Source organism: Zosterops lateralis, assembly GCF_965231275.1.
Source record: "Zosterops lateralis genome assembly, chromosome: 10".
Classification (NCBI taxonomy): Eukaryota; Metazoa; Chordata; class Aves; order Passeriformes; family Zosteropidae; genus Zosterops; species Zosterops lateralis.
The window spans coordinates 21,468,029-21,481,256 of record NC_139770.1 but is presented as its reverse complement, the minus strand read 5'-3'; positions in this window follow the sequence as shown (position 1 = coordinate 21,481,256).

Here is a 13,228-nt window from a genome sequence, read left to right as displayed (position 1 = left end):
GGTCTTCCAGGGATCCAAGCTGCCCTCTCTGTGGGCTCTTGATGGCAACAGAAGGCCGTAGGCACCTGGAGACTCATCTCCTTCTCCAGTCCCACCAGGAGGTTTGCTCTCAGAAGAACGATGTCAACTCAAACCCAGTCTGGGCACAAACAGAGCAGCAGCAGAGGGATGGGAAGATGCTACAAGGAATTAAGACTCAGCCAGTTGCCCTCTGCTGCCACAAACAGCAGTGCAGATCTTGCCTGGTCCATCCATGCATCAGGAAGCAGGTTCCTAACTCACTCAAGTGAAGGAGAATTAACTCCTGCAGAGGTTGCTGGTGCTGGCACTGGCAGGAGGTCCTGCCCCTCCAAAATGCTGGGGAGGACCCAAGGACAGGTACATCAACCTGTCCTGTCAGCCAGGAAAACTCCCAGAAGAGATGCCAAGGATATGATGCAAACTTGGGGCTGTGTGGGACCTAGAGGGGAAAGATCACAGCCTGGTGTGGACAGAAGCCATCAGACAGGTGGGTACAGGCAGCAGGTCTCTGCCACTTGAATGCAGGTGGTGTCATCCAGATGGACAAAGTTTCTGGGTTTTCATGGAGCAGTGCTGTGCCATGGTCTAGAGATGGATTCTTGGGAAAATAACTATTGATGTAAGACACGGGGCATCCTCCTCACAGGTCACAGAGAGGTTGAAGGAGCAGGATTTGGCACTGTCTTTGGCCTTTCCCTGCCTCCTCCAGCCCGTGTGTCCAGAGCCATCCCTGATCCTCGATGCAGCCAGGACGTTTCACAAGAGACCAGCAGCATCAAACCAGGAGGAACTGTTCTGTGCTCAGCCTGTCCTGAGCTGTTGGCATCCCCAGCTGGACCCCAGCCCGGGACTCCTCGTTCTGCAGCACAGCCCTCCATCACCAGAGATAAGAGACAGAGCCACTCACAGAGCACTGAGAGACAGCCAACATCTCTCCTGGAGGGACCAGCCTCAGGAACAGCACCTTCAGCACCCAAATTCCCTGGGGAGGGCAGCAGGTTGTGCCCCTCATTGTGAGGAGGGCACCAGTGCCAAAGCAGGGGCTGCATGTCTCCCACCAGTCCCCACAGGGGTGGTTCTCATCCCAGAGCCCGTGGACACATTCCAGGGCATGGCAGTGCTGTCTCATGGGGAAGGGACAACCTGGTTGGGTACATAGCACTGGGTTGGGGTCTCACTGGGGTGTTCCAGCTACCTTTGGGACAGTCCGAAGACACTCCAAATGGAGAGTTTGGTACAGTGCAGTTCCCTGGGGTTGCAGCAGGCAGATCATAGAACCACTGAATCCCAGGATGGTTTGAGTTGGAAGGGACCTTAAAGCCCATCTCATTCCAAAGCCCTGACATGGGCAGGGACACTTTCCACCAGCCCAGGTTGTTCCAAGCCCCATCCACATGGAGTGTGCACCATGTTGTGCTTAGACTGCCATCTTCTTGTTGGAAACATTCCTGGGAGTCACAGAGGAATAGTGAGAACATAAGACCCAGAGTGTGATGTGGGGTTTGATTTAACACACTCAGTGTTTATATGGTGAGGTCCTTTAAGAAGCAATTTCTCATTCTTTGCACAGCAATGTACCCAGGGAGATCCAGCCCCTCTCCTGCTCCTGCCATCCAGTCCAGGGGCACAAGGTGTCTCTGATGGGTTCCCAGGCCAACATTTCCCTCTGCAGCACCCAGTCCCTTTCTCCTTGCCAGACAACACCACAATTCACAGAAGCAGAGGCTTATGGCACAGAGCAAACCCAACGGGTCTGGGGTGCAAAGAGGGAGAGCAGACCTGTAACTCCTTAAGGCAGAGCCGTCCCCACCTCACTGTGCCAAGTCTCAAATGTTCTTTAGCCTCTTTCGCAATCCCCATCCCAGGAATTCTCACCTGGGCTCTTGGCACCTCTTCAACTCAGAAAAGTGCCAGGACAGGGGATTTTTCAAGCCTTCATGGATAATTCCCTTTTTCTTGGGCCAGGTGATAATGGGACATTCTCCTGCAGTGTCCAAGAAGAAAGGTAAACAGGACACTCTATGGACTCAAACGGAGGGGAGGGTGTGTGCTTTTCCTCAGCAAGTATTTTGAAAAGGCTGACTGGAATGCTGGTATGGCTTCCTCTGGACTGGGAATTTCCCCTGCCACTGCTGGGGCCTGGATCGGGACCAGAGGAAGAGGCGCCTGCATTGGTAACACAGCTGGAGATGTGGAGCCATCTGGGTGGTGGGTTTTGTTTTCTTCCACCATTACATGGGTACAAGAAACTCTTTAGGAAGAGTTCTCCTTGGGAAGGATTCAGGAAGAAAATCAATTATTTCAGCAGAGAAAAGCCCAAACAAGGGTGTACCCAGGTAAAAGCAGACCCAAAAAAGTTTTGCTCCCAAATTCAATTCCTTTAATTAAATGTGAATGTGTTGCACTCAAGCTCAATGGAAAACAGCAGAAATGAGAATAATAAGAGGCAGAATTTAAGGAAACCATTTTTTTGTCAAACACCATAGATTCAAGCAGAGGAATGGGTTTCTAGAGAAGCTGTGGATGCCCCATCCCTGGAAGTGTCCAAGGCCAGGTTAGACGGGGCTTGGAGCAACCTGGAATAGTGGAAGGTGTCCCTGCCCATGGCAGGTGAATGGAACAGAATGGACAGGTCCCTTCCCACCCAAACCATTCTGTGATTCTAGGATTTAATGCTCCAAATGGAACAATGGTGCTGTGAAATGGAAACCAATGATGAGGACCAAGGATCCACTGCCACAGGTGGCTTTGTGCCAGCTGGGCTGTGCAGACAGTGTAACTAACTCAAGGGCCAGAGGGGAAACCCCAGTGTCCCCCAGCAGGACATTCCATGGCTTCCCATGACCATGACCAGGATGGACATCTAATGTGCAATCTGTTGGTCCCTTTCCCCAGGGAGTTTGGGAGTGTGGTGGTCCTTTTCCATGACAGATGGAAACGAGTGAGGTACAGGTACAATATTTTCCCTGCTTCATTGTTTTCAAGCCCTTTCAGGAGCTGAGTTTCCAAAGAGAAGGGTGGATTGGCATCATCTTAATGAAAACTAATTAAACATAATTATTTAGCCCTTGGAAAATGTTCTGGCTCCACCAGGAACACCCTGCAGTTGGCTTTAAAAGGCAGGAAGAAAGTACTTTTCCAGAAGCAGGTTTTTATATTGGCTGATGTGGTGGAGAGAGCTTCTCATTGAGGTCTTTCATGCTCACAGAAACCAGGCTGACCAGGAGTCTGGCACAACCAACCTGAGCCTTGCATTTTTGAGATTAAGGAAGAGCCTCCTCCACCCAGTTTCGTGGATTTAGGAAACCTGCAGGGAGGTGGGGAGAGTGAGGGGGGAAGCTTTGCCCACATCTTCTGATTTTTCTCTGAAAGCTGCTGGATTTGGGGCTGAAGAGGAGGTTTCATAGAGTAAGACAATTTTCCCAAAACATTCCTTGCTAGTAAAAACTCCCAAACCACAGAACCAGCCACAGACCAGTGTGTTCTGCCTGATGATCTCAGTGAACTCAAGAGGCCATTTCGCAGAAGTGAACAGTCAGGGAAGCGTCAGCCCCTGGTTTGGAGAAATGGATGAACGTCAAGCTAAGGTTACTAGAGTTACTAGAGTTACTAGAAAGGCTAAGGAGTCTGGGTTCTAGGAGTCTGGTGTTTATATATATATTACTTTTCTCCTCTACTATCCCACAGCTCTGCCTCTGTTTCCCTGTGGCCCCCATCTCAGCACCAAGGACACACAGCACTCAGTGGTCCAGGCAGCAAAGGATGGGAAAATCCTTCTGGCCTCTCCTTCCTTGGGATGCTTCTTCATCTCTCCCCTCCATTTCTTGGGAGTTGAATTATCCCAGAGCCCTTTGCAATGCATTCAAGAGGATCTCTCCATAAACATATCCCAGGTGGCCCAGAGCAGCTGTGGCTGCCCCACCCCTGGAATATCCAAGGCCAGGTTGGACAGAGCTTGGAACCACCTGGACTAGTGGAAGGTGTCCCTGCCCATGGCAGGGTGTGAAATGAGATGAGCATTAAGGTTCTGCCCAGCCTAAACCAGTGTGGGTTTCTGTTTCACATCTGGGATTCTGTGTTCCACATCTGGAATCATCACACGGACAAGTGTGGCAGGGTGGGATCAGTGCTGAGGCACAGGAGGGGACATTGACTGTCTGAAATGGAGGAAGCCATGAGCAGGAAGGCTGGGCTGAGTTCTCAGCACCAGCCGTGCTCTTCCCAGAGCTGAAAGAACAAGAAAAAGGAATTGTGTGTTGCAAAACCACTGGAGTCTGCAAGGACACAGCCCGGCCAGGCTTTGCCCACAGGGAGCCCTTTGACCAGCAGAACTGAAATGCCTGGATTCTCAGACGTCAGCTTTTCACAACCTTTCTTCCATGGAAAGCATGTCATTTTTGACTGAAAAGAGCCCAAAGGAACCCACCCTCAGGCAGACAATCCCTGGCTCCTGGAACCAGTGAAACAATGGGAGCTCCTTAGGAAGCAGAGCTGAGCCTGCGCTGATGTTTTTGGCCTGTCAGTGTTTCAAAGAGGGGTTTGGGAGCCCTGGTCCTTGACCACCAGGGAGGTGGCACCAGCCACTGTGGCTCAGAGAGAAAGGCAGATCCTGATGAGATGCTGCTGTTCAGTGGTGGAAGGGATTAGGTGACTCTCCCTCCCCTGCAATGATCCAGCCAAGGCTGGCAGCCCCTCCTGGCAAGGTGTAGACTCAGCCCAAACCCAGCCTGGGGTGTTTTGGAGAGGGATCCTCTCAGCCTCTACAAACTCAGCTGCACCAGCAGCAACTTTACCCCCACACCCCTCACAGGGGTTACAAAGATGAGCCTGGAAGAAAACCTGAAGCACAGATCCCACTTTTTAATGGACAAGAGGGCTCAGGGATTCCAGAGAAGACCATGACCCACTCTGACCCCTCACCTTTGTGCCACTGGGCTGCATCTTTTCCATGTGATCACTCAGTTCCCTGTCTCCCTGGTGCTTCAAGTGAGCACAAATTTTGAAAGTCATGGCTAAAATCACAGCATGTTCCAACACTGAGGTCATTGGGGCAGTAGGTCAGGTCTGTAGGAGAAAGCAGCAACTTTTATTAACATTTCTAACCAAAGCATCACCTCTTCTCCTCAGCCTTCTCTTGCTAAAGGTGTGCACAAAACTCCTCCTAAATCTTCCCAGCTGAGTTTCTAGGGTAGCTTCTGGCATGCTTATGGTAATTTCTTCTGATTTGTTCATTATTTTGATATTCAAACTGCCTTCACCATGGCCAGAACTGATCATGGGTCTCCAGATCCTGGGCTGGACTGAAGAGTGTGTCCTACAGAATGTGCACACGAGAAGTCTTGGCTGGAATATCAGGCAGAAAATATTGTTGGGATATCAGCTAGAAAATAGTGGAGTTTGCCACTGCACCCTGGGGCAAAGTGGACAAGAAGAAAAGGTCATACACAGAGGATGCTCATTTAATAAAAGTGATCAAAGGAGGCTTATTTTGGGTAATTGAGTGCAATTTTTATCTCTATGAAGGAAAACTTGAGTTATGCAGCCCACATGTACCCTCTGGAGCAGAATTTCAAGGAAGAGAAACTCCCTGCATAGTTTTGGATGCCTCATTTAGTGAGAGAGGGCTGAATCACAGCATTTGACTAATCACAGTGAGGAATCCAGCTTTCTCCAGAAAAACTCACCATGGCACAACTTGTGCTACTTCCCCTCCTCTGGACCAAGCCACGGTTGAGGTTTCCCAGGAGATCTGAAAACTGAGACACTTTGCTAAAAGCCTTGCCTGGTGGATATCATCCAACTTTCATTTTCCAAGGCCTCAAAAATAGGTGCTCAGGAAGCAACACTGCCCCATGCCAGTGGTGCAAACTTAACCATAGGCAACCTAAGGCAAGATGTCGAGTAATTTACTCCAGGGTTACTTGGGTTTGTTTGTGCTGCAGGGGTGAGGGGCAGAAGAAAACAACTTACATTTGAGAAGTGGATTATTTACAGGGTTCTTTGACCCTCCTGGCTTTCAGCTCAAGACTTGGAATGGCTTTCAGGGTTTTTCACTTCTCAGGTATGACCCAAGTTGAGCTTCAGCACAGTTGCCACCAAGTTGCTTTCTAAGCCAGGAAAAAATAAAATCTCTTCAACGCTACTTGTAGTAACTCCTGACTTCCTCTTCTTTTGTCTCCTCACTCTTTGGATTGCTGCCTTTTTTTTTTTTTTTAATATAAAATATTTTTAAGGATGTCAAAGCAGAGCAGCCCAGCCCAGGGAGTGGATCAGCCTGTGCCAGGGGTGGCTGCCCCGTGCCACAGGACAAGAGTGATTTCCCTGCAGGAAGGGTTGACTGCTTTGGCCAAAGACCTCGAGCTGCTTGGGGAGCACGAGTCTTGCAGCACAGCAGACAGGATTTCCAGCTTGGAGAACAATTGCCATCAGGATGTGTTGCTGAGGTCACAAGTGGAAGCAGCAATGATTTCCATGCCAAGACTCTCCAGAGAGCTTTATCCAGGCTCCAAAGATAAGTGAGGCTTTGCAAGACAGACACAAGGAAGCTGGACCTAGACCATTCCTGCAAGGAGAAACAATGGATGCTCAGCATTCCCCAGGGCAGTGAGCACCACAAGGATCACCCTGGATACCTGTGGACTTGTGGAAGAAGGATCAGCCCATAGGTGACACAGGGTGTTGTTCCCATTACCTATTCACAGGACCTATTTCCTTCATGAGGAGAGTAGCAGAGCTGAGCTGAGAAAAGCCAAAAGTGACATGGGCACGGCTTCCAAGGAGCATCCTGAAATGTTCCCTTGAGGCAGGACAGTAATGTCCAAAGCTGGCACAATCCAGACAGGGGTGAGAAGTTTCTTTAATGACATAGAGTGAAGGGAGGGACAGATCCACACTTCTTCCCTAGGCCTTGAGACAAGGATGAGAGGACAGCAGCTGTCATCCAGCAGTCCAGACAACATCCAGCTCCCCACAGCAGTGGTCCCAGCTGTGGGATCAGGAGAGCAGGTTACATGCTTCCAGGCCATATACAAACCCTCAGCATGGGTGGGGAAGGGAATCATGCAGTGATTCCCAGCAAGCTGGACACACAGGGTGGCATTTCCTGCATCAGTGATGGTGCCCAGCCAGGCAGAGCTGGCTGTGAGTCAGCACAGGAGCAGCGTCCCTTGGCACTGCACCCTTGTCCTTTCTCCAGCTCCTCCTTCCCCTTCTCCCTGCCCTCCCTCTGTGGTTTCAGTGTGTTGTTTTCCTGCTAAGCCCACGTGTGCGGAGACTTGCCCATTCTTCCCCCAAAGCCCCCTGAGCCATGGCATTGACGTCAGCAGAGCTCCAGCTGTCAAACAGGGGAGATTAAGGCTTGGCAGGCGGTGCCAAGCCGAGGATCGCGCGTGCCTCCCCGGGCAGGTGAGCAACACTCCCTGCCGAGCAGGAACAGGCACATTGCATCAACCCATCTGCTGCACCTGGACACCTGAGCCAGCCTGATCCTTGGCCTGATCCCTGCCGGAGGCTGGGTCATGCCCAGGCAGCCCCCAGGGCTCAGCGGTCCCTCAGCAGGACCCACCGTGGCCAAGGCACAGGGCTGGAGGAGGCACAGCCCTGGCAGGGGCTGCTCGTGGCTCCAGCCCACAGGAGGGTTATCCTGTGTGCCAAGGGATGTGCAGTGCTGGGAACAGGCCCAGGTTCATCCCTCCCTGTCCTGCCCAGCACAGGGACAGAGGCCACGACGTGCTGCCTCTTGCAGAGGAGTGGAGCAGCCAAGGCTTGGAGCTTCAGCCTGGGGTTTTTCCTGGAGCAGACAAACATCTTCAGGACACTCAGACCCAACCCACAGCAAGAGCCTGGGCATCAGGGAATGTCTGGGACATGGCCAGGCTGGCACCAGCTTGAGGGAGCAGCTGGAAAGACTCGTGGAAAACAGGAAAGGAGCTGCTTCTAGTCATCATGCTTGACCATCCTATTGTCCTGGCTTTGCATGCCAATCTTCCCATTCCTGCTACAGACACAAGGTTCCTCATTGCCAGCAGGGCTGCCAGGACCTGTCTTTTGCCAAAACAAAGGCAGGAGAACTGCAAACACCAAGGTCACCCAGCACTGCCAATGTAACTCAGCCCCCAGGCTGGGCTCAACAAGGACTTGGGGGCCCTCAGGGTCAGAGGAAAGACAGAAACTTTCCTTGTTTCAGCAGAGCAGAATCTGAGGCACCAGCAAGGCACCAGCCTCCCTCCCAGCCTTCAGTCCTCACCAAACAAGCAGAGCCAGGAGGACATCTGAGGTCAGGGAAACACAATCTACAACACTCAGAGATAGGAACCCACAAGGATGTGACAGCTCCAGCTACAAACCCTGTGGGGATCATGCCCTGCTTTCTGGGAAGATCTCCCAGCTTGGTGTGCCTCCCCCTCCAGCTGCAGGATCCTGCTGGCAAACTGGGTCTCACCAGGTGCAGGAGGGAAGCCGGTGGCTCACCCAGGTGTGACAGACAGTGCTGGCCTGGGGACAAGGGCACAGCACACCCATGGGCATGGCCAGTGTCCAAGTCCTGCCCACTCCCTCCACACCAGGCTGGGATCACCAGACCCCAGGCACCACCAGGAGAGCCAGGCCCTGGCATCTCCCTGTGCCAGGGCTCCTGTAACTCACCCTGCCCATGGCAATACCTGTTGGCGAGGTCCTGCCTCTAACCAGGACATCAGGAGATACTCCCTCCCCCAGGCTTCCCTTCTCCAGCTCCAAGGACCAGGTCAGGCCCAATCCAAGCTGCCTGTGTTTGCTGGAGTCCCTGCTCTACAGCCCAGCCAGGGTTCAGAGCAGAAGACAGGGATGCCCAGGGCAGGAGGTGCCCAGGGTAAGGCTGGCTGGTACAGCAGTTTCTCATGGGCTCTGTTGCCCTCTCCTCCCTAGTGGTCCCTGGTGTGGTGGGATTCAAGGGACTCCTGTGTGCTGCCCCCTCTCACGCCCTTCACACCAACCCTCCTGGCAAACCTCTCCTTTCACCCACCCTTATCTAGGGCCTGGCCCAGCACGGCCGGATGGGAGGGGAGCAGATGGCTTGTTTGAGTCCTTCCCATTTGTTCTCCCTCAAGACACTCTCAGAGGAAAACCCTGGAAGTCATTGTTCTATTTTGGTCCAATGAGGGCATCCAGCAGCTCGTGCCAGGAGGGGTTGTGCTGGAGGAAACAGCTCCAGGGGAAGGGTCCCACCAGAGGGGCCCAGGGGGAACATCCAGGGATACAAAATCTGGACAACCACATCGTGCCCACCTTCCTGGAGCACCTGCCCAGGGCTGACAAGAGACTTTAAACACTTCACCCCCACAAAGAAGGTTCCCTCCAGGAGCTGAGTCAACATGAGCCAGCCTTCTCCTCTCTGCAAGAATACCACCAGGGCTGCTGGACACCAGTGCCTGGAGAGGACAAGAGCAAAGGAACAGAGCACTGGGAAGAGCAGAAGCTGCCACCAACACGCTGAGAGAGCTGGGGGTGTTCACCTGGAGAAGAAAAAGTTTAGGGAGACCTTATTAGAGCCTTTTGGTTCTTACAGGGGCTTATAAAAGAGAGAGAATGAAATTTTACACAAGAAAATAGTGATAGGATAAGAGGAAAGGGTTTTAAACTGAAAGAAGAGAGATTTAGATTGGACAGTGGGAAAAAATTGTTCCCTATGAGTGAGGTGAGGCCCTGACACAGGGATGTCCAGAGAATCTGGGGCTGCCTCCAACCCTGAAAGCATCCAAGGCCAGGTTGGACAGGGCTTGGAGCAACCTGGGCTAGTGGAAGGTGTTCCTGCCCATGGCAGGGGGTGGGACTGGTTGGGCTTTAAAGTCTCTTTCAAAGCAAATCATTCTGTGATTCTGCAAAAAGCCCAGGGTGAGATTTTTCATGGAAAGTTACACTGAATACCTCACCCTACCAAGGCACCCTGCAAGTAACACCCACTGTGCTCACAGAGCCACAGTGTGACACCCAGCTCTGCCCTTCTGGCTGGGCTCTGGGTCACTGCAATATCCTCACAGCCCAGGAGACCATTTTCCAGCACCACCTCTGCTGCTGAGGCCCTTTTCCTGCCCCCGTGGCTTCCAGGATGGAGATTCCTCACTGTAAGGACAACACTGCAGCTCAGCAAACACCTGGCTCCATCCCGGGGCGTGGTGGGGACAGGTGACAGGCAGCCACCCCACCCTGCCATTGTGTCGCTCAGCTCTGACATTTGCTGCTCCTCAGCTCTTCCTGCATATCCTCAGTGGTATCTGAATTTCTCCCAGGTCCAGCTCCCTGCTCACACCAGGAGGATTGGTCTGGATGACTTTTAAAGGTCCCTTACAACCCAAACCGTTCCATGATTCCCTTGTGTGCTCCCCACTGGGTTTGTGATCTTCATAATGTTCAAGTGTCTTGGCCTCATCCAAGTTTTCCTCCATCTTCCAGGCTGAAGCTTTCCTGCTGGCCCCAGGAGATGGCCCTGGCCAGTTTATCCCACCACTACCTCCCCTGAAGCACCTGCACAGAGCCCCAAGTCTCCTCTGGGCACTCCTCATCCATGGAAGAGCTTTCCAGGAAAAAGCTTAACCGAAAATCTGCAGCAACATGAACTTCGGCCAGAACGAAAGCAACAAACAAACATAAAAATACCGACCAGGCCCATCAGCATTTCCACTAAATGCCAGGGGTGAAGGGAAGAGGAAGGACTGGGGTTTTGTTTTCGTTCTCATGGGGTTGCGCAAGAGCCACAGCCCCATGTGCGGCTGAGCCCACGCCAGCCTTTATCTCCCTCAGCAAACAAACCACCGGGAGGTTCTGAGGGGAGGATGTGCCACAGCCCGGCCTCATCCCAGAGCACACGGAGCCACCCTGCTGACCTGAGCCCAGCCTGCAGCCAGGGATGCCAGCAGGGCACGGCCCCTCGAGGCTCTGTGGCACCAGGGAGGTGCCCAGGGGTGGCCCGGCAGTGCAGGTGGCACCTGCCTGCTCTTCCCAGCCCAGGTGTGACCATCCTGTGTGCTGCTGGGCTGGAGGATCCCTCTGCCAGAGGCAAGCTAATGGTCTCTGTGTGATGGGGGAGCATCTTTACTGCCCTGCTCCCAACAGTCATGGAAGCCTCAAGGTTGGGAAAGTCCTCTGAGATCACCAAGTCCAACCATCAACCAGCACCAGAGAGTTCAACACTAACCCAAGTGACACATCCCCATGTTTCGGGAACGCTTCCAGGGATGGTGACTCCACCACTTCCCTGGGCAGCACATTCCAATGCCTGACAACCGTTTCTGTTGCAAAATTTTTCATAATATCTACTATCTTCTCATGGAACAGCCCTGGACACAGCAGCAGGGACAGGTGACCCAGTGCTGTGCTGGAATCCTGGGAGACATTTGGGAAGCAAAGCCAGCTCATTCCTGGGAATTCCACACCTTGCTGGGGTCAAAGGGTAATGCAGTCATGTTTTGCTCCAGGTTCTGACATTCCTGGGAGCTTAGAAAAGGTGCCTGAGGAAGCTGCCAGCCCTCTTGACCCCGTGCTGCCTCCTGCCAGTGTTGGCTCAGGTGCTGCCATGCAGGTGCTGCTTTGATTGCCCAGGGCACGTGGAGGAGCTGCCCTGTGGAGCTGTGCTGGCTGCTCCCACCTCTCTCTGGGCCCTGCCCAGCCCTCAGCCTGGATAACAGCTCTGTTGTTTCTGGAGGCCTCCCCACACTGGGTACAGCTCCCACTTGTTTGTTTCCTTCAGGCTGAGCTCAGAGTGTGGCTCCTGCTTCCCTCGCTGAGCACATCAGCCACCTGCCTTTGTTTGGACAAGCCAAGGAATGAGGCTCTCAGGGCTGGAGCGTGCCAGGTTGGAACGTGCCACCCACAGGGACAGCTTGGCACAAGCTGCAATGGGGAAGTACATTCTGAACGTGTCAAGCAAGTTCATGAGCCTTTGGTGGCATCAAACCCTCTGCAGTGGAACCAGGATGCAGCAAAACTACATAAGGACTTGAGCATTCTCTCACCAAAGTGTGGCCAAAGGGCTTGGAAAATTTTGGATCTCTTTGGAGCAGGAGAGTCCCCACACAAAAACTGGGTTTACAGATCACTTGACAGCTTTGCATGACTCAATTACAGAGGAATTTACCCTAAAGATCCCTGATGAAGGAAATCCTGGGGTGCATAGGACAGCTACAGCCATGTTTTGCAGAGGATTCACAGGGACAGGGAGAAGAGAGGCTGCTTTGCACATCCCACCAGGATTCACCCATGGGGGCTGCACATTCCAGGTCCTCCTGTGCCCTGTGCTGGGACAGAGGGGGTCTCTGCCAGCCTTTTTACCCTCATTTACCTTTAGGGACCAGCTGGAGCAGCCCCCGCCAGCAGTCCCAGGGCATGTGGGCTTTACTCTCCAAGAGCATCCCCTTCCCATGGCATGTGCTCACCTCACTGCTGGTAGAGGTAGAACAAGCCTGAAGCATCCAAGGGATGGAATTCCCAAAAGAGGAACTCATAGTAGCCCCAAATATGTCCTGACAGCAGAACTCACCTGAAAGAAGAGGACAAGCTCCCAGGACAAGCCAGCACCTGCCAGGACACATTCCCCTTATCCTTCCAAGTACCACCTGCTGCAAACAAAGAGACTTGGGGAAGCTTCTGTGATTTCTGAGTTGCCCTTTGCAGCTCCTGAGAAGGTTGTGGAGGCCTGCAACAAGAGACACAGCAGCTGAGCAAAGTGAGTGACTTTTCTTCATGCAGTCATGGAATGGTTTGGGTTGGAAGGGACCTTGAAGCTCATCCTGTTCCACCCCTGCCATGGGCAGGGACATCTTCCATTATCCCAGGTTGCTCCAAGCCCCGTCCAATGTGGCCTTGGACACTTCCAGGGATGGGGCAGCCATAGATGCTCTGGGCAAGTGTGCCAGGGCCTCACCTCCCTCACAGGAAAGAATTGCTTTTTAACATTTAATCTAAACCCACTCTCTTTCAGCTTGAAGCCATTCCCCCTTGCTCTGTCACTCTATCCCTTCTCCAAAGTCTTTCTCTCACTTTCAGACACTGAAAGACCACAATCACCTTCTCTTCTCCAGGCTGAACAATCCCAGCTCTCCCAGCCTTTCCTCCCAGCAGAGCTGCTCCATCCCTCTGATCACCCTGGTGCCTCCTCTGGACTCTCCCCAGCAGCTCCAGCTCCTTCCTGTGCTGGGCCCCAGGGCTGGGGCAGCTCTGCAGGTGGGGTCTCACC